Source organism: Protopterus annectens, chromosome 1.part0, assembly GCF_019279795.1.
Source record: "Protopterus annectens isolate FY-2018-M chromosome 1.part0, PAN1.0, whole genome shotgun sequence".
In the NCBI taxonomy this organism is placed as follows: Eukaryota; Metazoa; Chordata; order Ceratodontiformes; family Protopteridae; genus Protopterus; species Protopterus annectens.
Window position 1 is genome coordinate 1375486144 of NC_056725.1, and position 12985 is coordinate 1375499128.

The window sequence follows — 12985 nt, forward strand, 5'->3', positions numbered from 1 at the left end:
CTTCACCCCCCTCTCACCCACTAAAGGGCCCATCTCAATACCGTAAGATTGCCAAATTCCGGTAATAACAGCCACACAGGTAAAAAACGCACTCTCCAAAGCTAAGAATACAGCATCCATGTGACCAGACGACATCCCAGGCTGTGTACTACATGAACTACAAAATAAACTGGTACCTCACCTAAGTGTCATGTTTAATCATAGCCTCACCTCAGGCTTCGTGCCCACTGAGTGGCGCACAGCTACAGTTATCCCACTCCACAAGGGGGGATCCACCTTGGATCCCGGGAACTACTGCCCCATCAGTCTGACGAGCCTGATCTGCAAGGCCATGGAACGTATTATCATGGAACTTATAAACAAAGACATTGGCAACCTTCAAACACAGGACCCCACACAGTTTGGGTTTGTGAAGGGCCGATCTCGTCTCCTGAACCTGCTTGACTTCATCGAATCAGTCTCCGGAGCCGTGGACAGGGTAAGGTGGTCCACACAGCCTATCTGGACCTCGCCAAGGCCTTCGACACCATTCCCCACTCTGGAATCATAGATAAACTTACTAAACTGGGCATTAATTCCTATGTCACTTGATGGGTTTCCAACTGGCTTACTGACAGAACCCACACTGTAAAAGTAGCCGACTCCAAATCCAGCTCCAGACAAGGGACAAGTGGAGTACATCAGAGTTCAGTCCTGGGACCGCTCTTGTTTGGCATCTACTTCTCTGAAGTACAGGCCAACACTAAGAGACTCTGGCTAACAAAGTTCGCAGATGACTGCAAACTGGGAGCCATTACTGAATCCCCAAATGATGTGGACATTCTACAAAAGGGTGTTACAGAAACAGATGCTCGGTGCCAGAGTCATGGGCTCAAGCTCAATGCCAAGAAATGTACTGTTATCCCCTTTGCGAAAAAAAACATGTACCCGTGAATTACCACATAGGTGGCAGTACACTAAACATCGAAAGTGTGATAAGAGATTTAGGGACACAGGTGGACAGTGGTCTCACCTTCGATAACCACATGGCCACAACAGTCAGGAAATCCTTCTAAGTGGCACACCTCATCACTAAGGTTTTTTCATCCAGAAAAAAGGAGGTCATTGTCCCACTGTACTTATCCCCTCATTAGACCCGTTATAGAATACAATGTCCCACTTGTTATGTACCTCTCAAAACATCTGCAACAACTGGAAAGGTCGCAGAAATACCTCACTAAATGAATCACAGGCCTAAAGCAGATGCCCTATGCTGACAGTCTAAAAACAACTCCACCTATCATCTACTCAAGGGGTGATCTCTGCTTAACATACAAGGCCATGTCAAACCCAGAGCTGTTGGGCATGCTACACTTAAAGAAATCCCAATCCTTCAGAGAGACACACTCCTGGGATCTAAACCTTGTCATCACAATTAACAAAACATGCTGGAGGGATAGGTTCCTGACCCAGAGACTCCCCAGACTCTGGAACAGACTGCCCATACATTTCAAGCAGAGTGCCTCTTTGGCCCTCTTCAAAAGGAACCTTTATGATTGGATGGGAGATAGGAAATTCACCCCGGGGATCACATTATGTCGCCCTGCTAGACAGGGGTCCAGGGAAGTAAATACTGTGGGAAGAAATAGCCAGGGAATTGTTATGGATAGGCTTGTATAGGCCCTAGGGCCGATAGCCTAGTACCAACCTATGAACAGGGAGGTTACTACATGCTGCCTATAGGAAAATACCACTTTTTATGTTGAAAATACTTTCAGTGAAAATCAGTATATATTTTTCACAATCTTACTATCCCTAGTGATGTGAAAAACACAGACTATTACAGAGTAGTGTACCCTTTTCAGGAGATTAGGACTATTTCAACTTCAATCCAAACTTCTATAGGAAAGAAAACATTCAGCATATACATTTCTGTCAAGTGAATTCCAATTACCCACATTCCAATGGCATTTAGATTTTTGTGCCCAGCCAACAAAATTTTGATCTAATACATTACTTGAAATAACAATGGAATCCCTGCCTAGAAGAAAAAAAAAAGAAAATTCAGAAGTTACAATGCATTATGGGTCATTGTATTCACAGATGATAGAAATTCAAGCTAACCTCAATCAATGCATGGATAAATGAAAGAACTACTGCTATTGTTCCAGTGAACAAAAATATTTAGAATACTAACTCCATGACTAGAACATAACACAAAGTAGGGAAATATAGTAGCCAAAAGAATTCTGCAGCAATAACCAGTAAGCACTATTTACTTTCAAGAAGATAAAATACAGAACACACCCACCCTTATCTTCAGTAGCATTAACGGATGGCTGTTTAACTTTGCATCAAGGATAAAATACAGAACCTGCATTAACGGCTATTAAACTGACTTTGAAGAAGATAAAATACAGAACACACCCACTCTTATCTTCAGTAGCATTAAAGTACAGTTTTGTACCTACCATAAATGTAGATGTCCGAGAGACATGCAACTGCAGTCATAACATGTGGGTTGTCCTGCCTCAGGCAGCCCTCGGTCGGCCGGATTCCAAAGTCTGGGTCCGACGTTGGCTGATGTCGCATTTCTCTCATAGCGGCTGGAGTATATAAGCATCAGCCGACGCCATTTTCTTCAGTGTTTCTTGCCCCGGATGCCAGGTGCCCTCCAAGGAAGGCTGTAATCAAATTGGAAGACAAAAACAGGATTCCAAACAAATACATGAGCAATACAACAAATACACCATAACAGATATCCCCAGCTAAGACAGAGAGAGGGATACGAGTGGACCCTAAGCATAGAGGGGTATGGAGGAGTTGCATGTCTCTCGGACATCTACATTTATGGTAGGTACAAAACTGTACTATGTCCTTCAAGAATGCAACTGCAGTCATAACATGTGGGTAGAATACCATAGCTTAGCTGGGGGAGGAGGAATGCTCTAGGAAAAAGATGGTGTGGCAATCAAACCCTGCAGGACTGCCGAAGCAAAGCCTCCGCTGGACCTGGAGTATAGAGGGAGATTGTAGTGTTTGGAGAATGTATGCACGAGGGCCATGTAGCAGCTGCTAGAATGTCCTTTGTAGGCACCTCTTAAAAATGCTGTAGAGGTGGCTGTAGCTCTGGTGGAATGTGGTCTGACATAGGCTGGAACAGTCTTTCCATGAAAGGAATAACAGAATCTGATGCAATGTCCAATCCATTTAGAAATAGTCTGTTTTGAAATTGCTTTTCCTTGGACTGCAGGAAGCTACAAAAGCTGTTCAGACTTCCTACTGGCCTTGGTTCTGTCCAGGTAGTATCGAAGTTGTCTATGAATGTCCAAGGTATGTAAAATCCTTTCCCCCTTATTCTCAGGATTGGGGAAGAAGGCAGGCAGATGGATGGCTTGATTTAGAGAAACCCTAGATACCACCTTTGGCATAAAGGTAGGGTTGGTCCTTAATGAAACCCTGTCTCTGCGGAAAATAATAAAGGGTGGTATTGCCATTAGGGCCTGTAGTTCCGAAACCCTTCTTGCTGAGGTAATTGCCAACAGGAAGGCTGTTTTCCATGAGAGAAATTGCAAGTCAACTGAAGCTGCTGGCTCAAAAGGAGGAAGAGTCAGTTTTTCTAAGACAAAATTGAGGTCCCAGGCTGGCACTGGGGTCTTTCTTGGTGGCTTAATGTTCTTGATTCTTGATTCCCCTGAGGAATTGCCTTAGTAAGGGGAGAGAAAAAACAGGAGGATCAGTGTTGTATCTGGCTGAAATAGCAGATGCATGTATTTTTATTGACGAATATGATAGGCCACTCTGTAACATATCTGCCAAATATTCCAAGATAAGTGGGATGTTCAACAATGATGCATCATGCCCTTTGCTGGTATTCCAATTGCTGAATCTTTTCCACTTTGCTAAGTAGACCTTTCTGGTGGATGGTCTTCGAGCCTCTGTTAGTATCCTCTGGACTTCCTTGGAGAGAGGTAAGTTGAATGTATTTATGGGATCTCCCAGGCTGTTAGCTGCAGAGTTTGAAGGTTTGGATGCAGTGTTTCGAAATTGTGCTGAGTCAAAAGTAGAGGCCACTGAGGGAGGGCCCACCTCCTGGTGTGACATATGCTCCGTAGTAGTGGGTACCAGTGTTGTCTTGGCCAATCCGGAGCTATTATAATTCCCTTGGGCTCCTCTGCTTTGATCTTTAGTAATACTGAGGTCATCAGTGGCAGAGGTGGGAATGCATAGATTGCTAGGGAGCTCCAGTTGAATGAAAGAGCATCTATTTTCCAAGCCTTTGGATGGTATGTCCTTGTGCAAAATTTTGGTAGTAGATGATTGAGGTGAGAGGCAAATAGGTCCACTTCTGGCTTGCCCCATGTCGAAGTGAGTTGTCTGAAAGCATTCGGATGCAACTTCCACTCGTGTGGATCGGTGAAATTCCTGCTTAGGCTGTCCGCCAACACATTGTCTTTTCCTGGAACAAACTGTGATTGCAACTGGATGTTTAGACTCAGTGATTTCTCCCAAAGCTGCATTGTCAGTCTGCAAAGGGGATAAGAGTGAGTGCCCCCCTGCTTGTTTATGTACCACATCACTGTGGTGTTATCTGTCCGTATCATTAAGTGACCTTGCTGGAGTTGGTTTTGAAAAGCCTCGATAGCATGCATTACTGCCAGCATTTCCTTTTGATTTATATGCAGATGTGTTTCCTTTGGAGACCATTGTCCTTGTATACATCTGCCTTCCATGTGCCCCCCATCCGAGGTCTGAGGCGCCTGTAGTCATGGTCTGTGTTATCTGTGGTTTTGAATGACAAACCTGTGTTTTCCTGGCTCACCAAGCCCACCATAGGAATTCCTTTTGTAAGCATGGGATGAGTGGTATGATTGTCTCCAAGTTGTTGCTGTGCTGAGACCAAACGCTTTTAGGTACCATTGAAGCTTTCTCATGTGTAGTTTTGCTAATGGAACCAGTAGGATGCAGGATGCCATGTAACCCAGGGCCTGTAGGACTCTTCTTGCAGTCATCTGGGTGAGTTTTGCTAAACCTTTGAAGTATTGAGTTAACTTCTCTTGCTTGTCTTCTGTCAGGTAAGCCATTTGAGAGGCTGTGTCTAGTTTGGCTCCTAAGAAGATTATTTGCTGGGATGGCTGCAGTCTTGACTTTTGGAAGTTGACTGTGTATCCCAGAGCTTGAAGTAATCGTATGACATATTCCAGATTTTTTGTCAACATCAATTTGTCGTCCGCTTGTATGAGGCAGTCGTCCAGGTACGGGTAAATTTGTATACCCTGGAGCCTGCAATGAGCAATCACTGAAGCCAGGCATTTTGTAAACACTCTGGGCGCAGTAGATAAGCCAAATGGCAATGCTGAGAATTGATAATGCTCTGGCCCTGCAAGAAATCTGAGGTATCTTCTGCAACTGTGTCTGATAGGGACATGCAGGTATGCCTCCTTGAGGTCCAGAGTAATCAGCCACGACTCCTTGCTCAGCATGGGAAGGAGTTGCTGTAGAGTCAGCATTTTGAACTTTGGTACTATGAGAAAGGTGTTTAATGCGGACAAGTCCAGTATTGGTCTCCATTGAGTTTCTTTTCTTGGAACAAGGAACAGTCTTGAGTAAAATCCCTGTTCTTGTTCTTGTTGTGGAACTCTTTCTATTGCTTTCATTTGAGTTAGCAGAGAGATTTGCTTGATAGCCTCTGCCCTTTGATGTTGTGGTAGATTTGGCATGCCTTGTTTTCTTGGTAAGGTATGAAAATGAAACCTGTACCCTCGGTCTATAATGTCCAAAATCCATTTGTCCCTTGTCAGTCTGTGCCAGTTTTCTGCAAACAGAGATAATTTCCGGAGCTTCCAGTTGTTCCCTGGTAGGCAGTAGTAGAGGAAAGTCATTGAGATTGTGGTTGTTGGGCAGGAGAAACCCCTGCGCCACCTCTTTGGTTTCCTGGCTGCCATTGACGTCCCCTGTAAGGGCCTCTGTATTGGCCTCTTCCTCGGCCATGTCTGTTCTTACCCCTTTGAAACTTTTCAGGATTAGGAAAGGACCAGTTTTTTGAAGGCCAATTCCTACGGAATCTGGGGGGTTGAACCTGGAGGAAATCCTTTACAGTTTGAACTGATTTTGCTATTTCTTCGATGGTCTTTAGTACATTCTTAGCATTTGCACCAAAAAGCTTGTTCTTTTCCAAGGGTGCATCCAGAAGCTTTGCTTTTACATGATCTGGTAGAGGTTGATCTTTTAACCAAGCATGTCTTCGCATAGCTGCCCTACATGAAGCTTCCAGTGCATCATATCCACACTGCAGGAAGTGATTGCTTACTTGCTGAGTGTTATGTACAGCTTCCTGCAATGTCTTCCTGTCTAAAGGATCAGGAGAAGCTAGTGTTTTTTGTAAATCTTCTAAAAGATAATCCTGATATTGGAACATATGAAAAAGGCAATTTAAAGCTCTCATAGATAAGGCAGTGGAAGTGTAAACCTTTTTACCCCATCTCTCTAATGACCTTGCTTCCCTGTTGGAGGGTAAAGGATTTTTTGAGGTGGAGGCTGAAACTCCTTTAGGCCCCTGTGAAATAGTTTCCAAATCAACAGTATGGGCCCTGAATAAATGGGAATGAGTTTCAGGGACCCTGTAATACCTGTCTGGCTTGGCTGGTGCAGGGGAGAGTATCAGGGTAGCACTAGAATCAGAATACAAATCATCCAGAACATCAAGTACAGGAGGAATAGCTAAGGGCCTGTGCTGAGGCTTCTTAAGGAAAGTCCTAAGGCGTTTCCTGGAATCAGAATATTCCTGGCCCTGCCACTTGAAATGTTCCCTCATGGTGTGCAGAACTTCCCCAAAGGAAATATCCTCAGGTGGGAGGCCAAGGTATGGAATCTTCTGCATCTGAGTCCTCATAGGTCTGGAAGAGCTCTTCCTGGCTATCAGAGTGGACAGAGCCCTCAGAGTCTTCATCTGAAGGAGTAGGGTCAGAGGGTTCAACCCGGGGCCTTTTATCAGGAGGAGGCTGGGATGCTCTCTCTGGATGGGTCTGCAAACCTCTAATCATGGAAATTAAATCAGCAGCCATGGACATAATTTGTGTCTCTGGAGTCGGCTGAGGTAAAGATCTAGAAGTAATATGCTTTGTTTTGCTGGCTGCCTTAGCCCTAGTGTAGGCCTTAATAGACATGGCCATAGGAGGCCTGGCAGCTCCACGTGCAGGAGTGACCTTGTCTACAGCAATGGTCTCGGGCATTTCCTCGGTTTCGTATCCGGAGGAAAATCTATAACTGGCGCCGGAGTAATGTCTGGAATCGGAGTCGTCGGTGTCTTCGGTTCGAGCGGTGGAGAGACCGTCTCAGAGGGAACCGAAGCACTCGAGGTAGATTTTGGTGTGGAGTCGGTAGTAGACGCGGGCCGAGGATGTCGGTCCCGGTCTTTTCGCTTTTTGAGAGTTTGCGATGTCGGAAGATCCGACGGCATGATATAAGCAAATTTATCGCCGAAAAAGTCTTCAGCGAACTCCGCCCGGCGCCTGATAGTGCGCTTGTTGAAGCGAGCACAGGCTACACAGGCCGAGACGTCGTGGTCTGGGCCCAGGCAAGGGAGGCAGTAAGAGTGGAAATCCTTATGAGGTATTTGTTTACCACAAAAAGACAATTGTTAACTTTTCAGTAATTTCTGACATCGGCTGAGGCAAGAAAAGGTCCCCAACGGGTACTTAGCTTTTGATGACAGAATACAGGAGCTGACCGACCGGCACTTGCGAACTGCTTCTGCTTGCAAGAAAGACTGAAGAAAATGGCGTCGGATGATGCTTATATACTCCAGCCGCTCTGACGTCGGAGAGAAATGCGACATCAGCCGACGTCGGACCCAGACTTTGGAATCCGGCCGACCGGGGGCTGCCTGAGGCAGGACAACCCACATGTTATGACTGCATTTGCATTCTTGAAGGACATTGGAGAGTTATTTAACTTTGCATCAAGGATAAAATACAGAACCTGCATTAACAGCTGTTAACTTTGAAGAAAAAAAATACAGACAGCTGTTAAACTAACTTTGCAGGAGCATTAAGGATAAAATACAGAACTTGCAGCAGCAACAGACTTTCAAGAAGATACAGAGCCTGCAGCAGCAGTAACGGACTTAGTCACACACACATTAACGGCTGTTTAAACTAACTTTGCAGCAGCATTAACGGACTGATAAACTAATTATGCAACAGCATTAACAGACTTACAAGAAGATAAAATACAGAACCTGCAGCAGCATTAATGGACTAAGTCACACACACCCCCTTCAGTAGCATTAATGGCTGTTAAACAATTTGTTTGCAGCAGCATTAACCGACTGTTAAACTAACTTTGCAGCAGCATTAATGAACTTACAAGAAGATAAAGCAGCAGCATTAATGGACTTAGTCAGACACAAATAAATAAAACACAGTTCTTCTCGGACTTGCACGCATCCCCCCTGGTTAAATTCAAATGCGGCAGTAATAGAAATGTTTTTATCCTCCTTACCTGTAAAAGCTGTGGAAGTGCATGCACGGCTCGCACAGATGCTCACTATATAAACCTGTCAGGCTGTTCCAGTGCTGATGTCATTGTGCACGCCTCTGCACATGATGACATCATGCCAAAAGCCGAGGGGGGTTAAAAAAAAAAAAAGGCCGGGAAATTCAGAAATTAAGGGGTGCCACTCAGGAATCGTGGCACCCCATTATTTGAACCTCAAAACTGGGAAAAAACGAGAAATTCGGTACGGTTGAGAGGTATGATCTTAGTCATTTATTTCACAACTTGCACACCTTGCATTCTATCACTACCACCTACACAACAGTTACTTTCCATCCCAGGGTTCACCAACTTGCATCTGTAATAGTACCCACAGTCATTTCTCTATAGCTCAACACTTGTTTAACATATATTTTATTCACTACCTCAAGAAAAGGCATGTACACTACAACCGCTTTCACCTCACAAACTATGTGGAGATGTCCACCCAAATCCTAGTCTGCCACACTCATCTCAAACTACCCTAATAACCAAAGAAGCATCTTCTACTGCTGGGTCTTTACATCAATTAAAGCCTACATAGCGTTAGAAATAAGTTAGCAAATTTCCATGCCTTGACAGCCCTTTACTCATCCAGTACCACTGTAGCTACAGATACCTGGCTCAAACAAGTGATGAAAGCTGAAGATATCCTCTCACCAGGCTAAAATATTCTGAGACCTGATGGAAAGAAAAGCAGAGTAGCCATTATTTACCAAAACACATTTGGCCTCTTCCTCAACCTCTACAGCCCCCCCTCACTCATCAATCCAAAAATTCTCACTCTCTAAGTTTAATAACCACAAAAATTCTTACATAATAGGAAATATATCTATATTGATACACACACACACACACACACATATATATATATATATATATATATATATATTCCCTGGAAATAACACTAACTGCAGAAGAGTTTTTTTATTGCTCCTCAACTAAATTGCAAAAAGAAACAATTATACTAGATGACAAACATCTGCTAGAAACACTACCATTCACTGGATTCCTATCACACCAAGTACAATTAATTCTAGTGGATGCCTACCCAATACTTTAAGTGACCACCTACCCACCTTCACTATTAGAGACCAAAATAATACATTCAAACGGCATTGCATAACGCTGTCAAAAATCTTTCAACATTCCAAGAAGATATTTTTTTGCCAGCTTAAAATCTTTGTAATGGAGACTATTACACACCCTCCCACTGGATGAAGTTGCATCATTATTTAATGCAACCTTCTTAAATAACTTAGATGAATACACCCCACTTAGAACCAAGTCTCTCAAAATGACAGTTGTTGTCTTTCGGCTTTTCCCGGTTAGGGGTCGTCACAGCGGAACTCCGGTCCACTAATGACTGGCAGTAGATTTTCACAGTGCCGTGTTGCCAGCTCAACGCCCAACCTTCAACGAAGACATGCCCATTCATGCATGTCTTTCGGAAAGCCACTTGACCCGCGGGGAGAACATGCAGACTCCACACAGAAGGCACTCCCCACACACTAGCTGAGAATCGAATGGGGGAACCTCTTGCTGTGAGGCAACAATGCTACCGCTGCACCACCGCGGATTTCTCTCAAAATGACAGTACTGCTACCTAATTCAACTTTAACTTCATACAAACAGTAACCGGTTTTCTGAATAACTTATCTTCAACAGTTACTCCACTCAGTACACATGTACAACCACAGAAATATATTCTTTGTACAGGTTCCCCACCTTTACTATATAAAAAAAAAATTCAAAATAACGTATACTAGCTCGGCCATGATAATTTACCTGCTGAATACATCAAAATATTAGCACATGCGATTCACTTACCCAGTATCCATATTAATAAATGACCCTATAAAAGAAAACAATGTCCCTATTCTATGGAAAAATCATACATTTTACTTCTTCATAATGGTGGCAACTCTAATAACCTCTCAAACTACAGGCTCACAGCCATCCTATCCCCTTAACTAATATACTTGAAAAATGTATTCAAACCAAACTACAAATGCAACAGCGACACTAACCTCTTCTCCCCTCCTAAACATGGCTTTCACCCACGTCACAGTAATATCGCTGCCATACTTTAGTGCTACTATAAACCAACAGAGAAACACATGCAGCTCTCTCTGTCTCTGCTGTTTACCTTGATACATCAAAGGCTTCTGACACAGCTTCTCACACTAAACTCATACAGAAACTGTCGTCCCCAGGTCTTTCTCCACTACCTCTGTCAAGGTAAGGAAGTTACGTCTCTGATATATCACAGGCAGTACAATAACAAAATGACATCTCCTCTTTTCTTGCTGCATCTGTTGGTGTTCCCCAATGTTCAGTTTGTGGTCCCTTAGTATTTAACACATTCATCATGGACTTCCACACTGCAACACAACATGCTGCCATCATGCAGTACACACAACTCTACACTCATCTGCACTGTCAAAGACCTTATCGAATCACAACAGCTAACTCATGAATCCCTGAACTGTGTCAAAACATGGCTGCCAAATTTACAATTACTCCTGAACTCCCACCCCAAAAACAAACTAATACTTTTTACAACCAATCATCTCACAGAACAAAAAGTTGTCTTTACCTTAACCTCATCCAATCATACCAACAATAAACATGTCATCCATACTAAGCTTCTAGGGGTCATTATTGAAGACAATATGAACTTCCAACTATCATATAAATGATGTAGTTAAAAATACACCAACAACTTGGCAACCTCTAAAAGGTTTAGCCATACCTGACCAACACCACCAGAAAACATACTGTTTTGACCTTTCTACTTCAAACTCTTCTCTGCTACCATATTAATTAACTTATAAGCAATCCAGATTGATCTTCAGGAACAATACTACAATAAAATTGCTAAATTCATTATTTATATACTTTACAAATCTCACCATTGCCAGGCACGGAAACTGCACTCCTAAAATAAAACATTCCCTAGCTTTCATACACTTGTAACCACTCAGTGTCATCTATTAACTTGAATTATGTCCCTCCCTAAAAACATTATCCATCTCTAGTCCCCCCAAAGAGACCACTATGCTCCTTTTATAAACTACTAATCTAAACAATAAAATTTAACAACTCCCCTGGTAATAATTTTTGCTCTTTTTAGGTTTCCAAATATGGAATTCTATCAGTCTTTCCCTTTAATCAATAATCACAAAGTCTTCAAGCTGAAACAAACAATACTTCAACATTTGGCTATGCCCTTGTTATATAGCTGGCTTAAAGCATCTAACTCTCAAAACTATTTCTACAGCTCTCATTACTGAAAATTCTTATGTTACCGCTTTTATATCATATTTACTGGTGTTTTCTTTTGAAACATTTTATAATGCTCTAAGCTTTTTCATGGTTCTTTTTCCCCTTCCAACTCTCTATCCCAGCTATATTATTGAACTTTTTTTCTCTTTTTTTTTACTATTTTTGTACTTTTGTTATGCATTGTAATGTTGGAGTTTTTCTTCCCCAGGCATACACTGAAAACAGGCATGCTTTCCATATGCCCACTTGGACCATTCTGATAAGAGATGCAAATAAATACATATATAATTTACTTTCTTCTTCTATCACTAGTGGAGCCCCAGTCACAATCATTATTACCCCCATTTCCTTTGTCCAATATATTCTAACTGAATATCCATTCTGAAGTCCTTTCTTTACAACTTCACATGCTCATTTCTATCTATATGTGTCTCCTGTAACACTGCTATTTACACCAAATACTTTTTTTTCAAACACCTTTATTGAATTATCACTAGTGACATAGGCAAATTTATATTCATATAAAAGTAATCAAACTATATTAACATAAACATTATACTTCACATATATTGCTATATATTATCTAATCTAAGGAATATTACAAAAAATCCTTTGGACCATATACTTCCTCATTCAATTCTGTACTCTTTACAGCTGGTCTATTCCTGCAATGCCATTGATATTCCATAATAAAATTGATACTTTCACATATTCTGCATGATAGCTGTTTGAATACGCTTCCAACTTGCAACTCACATGCATGCACACATTAATGTTTGGCAGGCTGGTCTTGTATAAAGCTGCTGCTTCTCATATTTATTAATTTAATTTGTCCTTTGCTAACTAGGAAAGTCCGAGTGACCCAATGGCCCATTTTCAGCAGAGCCCTGAGAAGAAAAGCTCCACAACAAATTCAAAACCATTTAAACAATAGCTGAGTAATTATATATAACAAGAGAAAAGTCCCATAACAGATTAAATATTTTACAATGATTTTGGGAGAGGCTCCACCAAAACACACAGAAAAACATTTTACATTAGCTGATAATATCTAGTCATCTTTGAATCCATGTCACATTTTCCCCAGACTTTTATTTTGCTTTAAAACACCCAGGAAAAAAGAAACTAATACATTTTAACCCATCCAACTGCTTTAACTCTTAAACACACAAAACTATATACA

At 42.1% G+C, this 12985-nt stretch overlaps 1 protein-coding gene across 1 annotated transcript in view; it reads right to left on the minus strand.

Annotated features, from left to right (window-relative positions):
- Positions 1 to 12985, minus strand: part of RNGTT (RNA guanylyltransferase and 5'-phosphatase) — a 2413358-nt gene that overhangs the window by 1014610 nt on the left and 1385763 nt on the right. The window lies entirely within an intron of this gene.